This window comes from Nerophis ophidion, linkage group LG03 (genome assembly GCF_033978795.1).
Source record: "Nerophis ophidion isolate RoL-2023_Sa linkage group LG03, RoL_Noph_v1.0, whole genome shotgun sequence".
In the NCBI taxonomy this organism is placed as follows: Eukaryota; Metazoa; Chordata; class Actinopteri; order Syngnathiformes; family Syngnathidae; genus Nerophis; species Nerophis ophidion.
Window position 1 is genome coordinate 1163692 of NC_084613.1, and position 3996 is coordinate 1167687.

At 52.8% G+C, this 3996-nt stretch overlaps 1 long non-coding RNA gene across 1 annotated transcript; it reads right to left on the bottom strand.

Annotated features, from left to right (window-relative positions):
- Positions 1-930: 930 nt before the first annotated feature.
- LOC133548906 (uncharacterized) lies at positions 931-3996 on the bottom strand. The gene is made up of 4 exons (XR_009805998.1): positions 2390-3996; positions 2219-2309; positions 1624-2128; positions 931-1536 (listed from the first exon to the last, which is right to left on the bottom strand). It is a non-coding gene; the product is annotated as an uncharacterized LOC133548906 (long non-coding RNA).

The following is a 3996-nucleotide window of genomic DNA, read 5'->3' on the forward strand; positions in this document are numbered from 1 at the left end:
CGAGGAATGGGTCCTCGTCCGTCCTCGCGGACGTAAACAGCGATCGCGGCGTGAGATGACCCCGCCCCCTCGTCCTCAACCTCAATACGGCCGCTATGATGACGAAGATCATCATTTTGCGGACCGTCGTCAACAACCGCCTCGCAGGAGCTACGCGGAGGTGCTGCGTGGCTATCCTGCAGAGGAGGAGGACGAGCGGACGCGCCTCCGCAGCGACACGCGTCGCTACGGCAACCGATCGCGTGAGAGACGTGACGTACGTGGTCGGGACTACCCGACACGCGACGCACGTCGCCGCGATTACCCCACACGCAACACACGCCGCCATGTTTACTCCACCAACAACACACGTCGCCAGGGCAACGCCTCTCGCGACAGGAGTAACAGCGGCCGGCGTGGCCAGCGTTATGGTGCCCCACGGTGGGAAAATCAACAGAATACATTCCAAAAAAATAAAAACAATTTTTTCAGAGGCCACAAACCTCAATATTTCCAACATCCTGCACACAATAGACCCCAAAAAAACAGGGTTAATTTCCGACCTGCACACTATGAGCCTCCCAATCCCAGGAGGACTTTTAGAGCGGACAAACCTGGATTTGGACGGGGTCAACGCCCGAATATAAACAGGAATGTAAACACAACACGTCCCACCAGGGAAATTCATCCTGACAATCAGGACAGTGATTTTAGCATCAAAGCTAAAATCATCTATAACATCATCAAAATTATACACCACCAAAATAACGTGGATAGAGATATCCAACCACAAACTATTACTAATATGGAACTCACCTTGACGACCGGAATCAGGCCAGCGGTCACCAACCCTGACACTGAAGCCCTAATAAAAGACAATGCACATAATTGGGCACAAAAAAACAGTACAAATATTAAGAGAACATTATAAAAAAGCACTACAGACGGAAATCAACAAATTGAGTGCTTTTATTGGGCAAAATTGGAAAGACCCATTCCAGGTGGCCTCGGCTTGGACCAGGACACACCTGGGACGCAGGTTGACCACCGAGACACTGCGGCTAGCCGAGGGTCTGGTGATCTCCATCTGTGTGGACGTTCGTGGCGTGGACGAGGGGGGTAGTCCGTCACGATCCCAGCAGACGGGGTCACCAGTCCGCTTGGATCCGTCCAGCACCCGAGTGGTGATGGAGGTAGTGCAGCCGCCGCCGCCGCTGCCGCTGCCGCTGCCCCTACCGGTTCCAACCCTGCACGCTCCTGTACGCGCCACGGCGTCCACCATGACCGACCCTGTGGTCGGGGACTGGTCCCCTGTGGTGGAACCGGTTCCGGGTCCTAGGGGACCGGTCACCCCGGTCCCCTTCCCGGTTTTGTCGCCTTCTTCTCTGGCTGCGGCACCATCCAGGCCCCAGAGAATGACACGACCCCAGGAGCCATGTAGCAGTCCTCCCGACAATTCCATTGTCGAGGCTCCCCTGGTCCCGCCACCCAGGCCGCATTCGCGGGTCGAGACCGAAGTCAGGGTCCCTCCTGCGGTCTCGGACGCGCCACCGCCACCTGGGGAACAAAATACATCAGTTCTAGTCCATGTAGCGGACAATGCACAGGTGACGTCTGGCCAGCCAGACACTTCCAACGACCTACCTGAGCAGCCGGCGTCATCCCCTGAGGGGCCCCCAGGGTGGTCCCAGCTGCCCCCTGACACGCCCCCCAGTTGGTCTCAACTAGGTTCTGGCCAACCGGGACCACCCTCGCCGACTTCCTCCCTCCTGGACGCGCCCCTCCCGGACGCGCCTCTTCCGGACGTGCCCCTCGTGGACACTCCTCCTCCACGCACGCCGGTTCCCGAAGCGGGTCCAAGCTGGTCCCAATTTTTTTCGGGAATCCGGAAAGGGCCTAGAACGGTCACTTCGGCCTCTCAGCCGACAGAGGATACAGACACGACACAATTAGCCACACCTATGAGTCCGCGCAGGGGCCCCACTAGACACATCAGTACAACGCGCAAGTTGGTTGATTGGCACCTGTCTGTTGATAAGAAGGTCCTGGTGATTGGTGACTCCAATATTAGTCGTCTTCCACCTGTCCGTCTCCAGGACCTTCAGATGGACAGCTATCCAGGGGCCAACTTCCGCCACGCAGAGGCCATCTTGGAAAAAACCAAAATTAGTGTCGAAGTGGAAATGGTGGTGTTATCGTTCGGCCTCAATAACAAGGAACAAAACCCGAAGGCCACCACCTTTAAACAAATTCAAAGGGCCCTCAAGGTGGCCAAAACGGTGTTCCCGAACGCCGACATTTCCATCCCCATCATCAACTTCTCAGAAGCCCTGCCCGAGGAACATAAAGATAACCTCCACAAAATTAATGCTTATATTCAAAAAAACTATAATTTCATCCCGGCACTCACCAGTGATAAGTTTGCTACGGGGAGGGACAACCTTCACTGGACCGAGGAAACGGCCAAAAACATGCTGAAGCACTGGCTTCACCATTTAAACATGGCATCCCCAAAAACCCGACCTGTCGGGGGGGTGACACAAGCACAAACAACACCACCACAAACACAAACAAAAACATTGTAAATTTGTCAAAACATTTCACACTTACCTCCTCACAGCGCTCCCTCCTCAATAAAGGCCTCACGTTCGTCCCATCCACCAACCTTAGTCCTGAGTGGCACCACCAAATGAAGTTTGACTTACAAGAATACCACAGGGGTGTCAAACTCGCGGTGTTCTATGAAAAGCAGGGGTCCCTCGGTCCGCGACCTTTCACCGCCCGGTCCGAGTGGGAGCCCTCACCCGGTCTGCTACCTCCAGAGGTCCACACACTGGTCCTAGCGGACGAGCATCCATCGCTCCTATCGGGTTGCGCCCTCGCCATTACGCCCAACCTCACGCGTGACGAAACTGAGGCCCTTCAGAGTCTGAAAAATAACAATAACATTGTTATCAAACCGGCAGACAAAGGAAGCGCTGTGGTCATCTTTGACAGGTCTCAGTATGTCTGGGAGGGCACCAGACAACTGAACGACACCACCTACTACTCCCCGTTGGCCGCACCCATTTATCTTGACACAATCCCTATGGTGGAAAAAATCATTAAAAATTTATTAAATAAAAAATTCATTAATTATAAACAATTTACTTACCTCCTGGGCGAATCGGATCCCCGTCCTCGTAGGTTTTATTTACTCCCCAAAATCCACAAGGAACCCCACAAATGGAGCCAGCCCCATGTCATACCCCCGGGCAGGCCCATAGTTTCCGACTGTGGGAGCGAAACCTACAGGACGGCAGAATTTATCGATTTTTATTTAACGCCACTTTCCACCAAACACAATAGTTATTTAAAAGACACATATGACTTTATAGAAAAAATAAAAAATCTCACCATTCCCCAAGAGGCCATTCTGTTCACAATTGATATAGACAGTTTATACACAAACATAGACATTTAACAGGGCATCCAAGCCGTAAAAAATATATTTGGCAAATATCGAGACGTTAGCAGGCCGGACAAAGAACTCCTGCAGCTGCTCGACATAAATTTAAGGAGGAACGACTTTGAATTTAATGGGAAGTTCTTCCTCCAGATTAAAGGGACAGCCATGGGGAAGAAATTTGCCCCGGCATACGCCAATATTTTCATGGCGGAATGGGAGACCTCCGCCCTCGCAGCGTGCCCGATTAAGCCCCTGCATTACTTACGGTACCTCGATGATATCTGGGGGGTATGGGCCCACTCCGTAGAGGAGTTTGAGGTGTTCCGCCACACCCTCAATACTCACAACCCCAGTATCACTATCAAGTCCACCACCAGCCCCATGTCGGTGGATTTCTTGGACACCACCACATACAAAGGTCCAGACTTCCCCTCCACTCACAATCTGGACATAAAGGTTTATTTTAAACAGACTGACACCCATGCCCTCCTCCACAAGACCAGTTTCCACCCCCGACATACCTACGCGGGACTGGTCAAGTCCCAGCTGTTAAGATTCCACCGGATCTG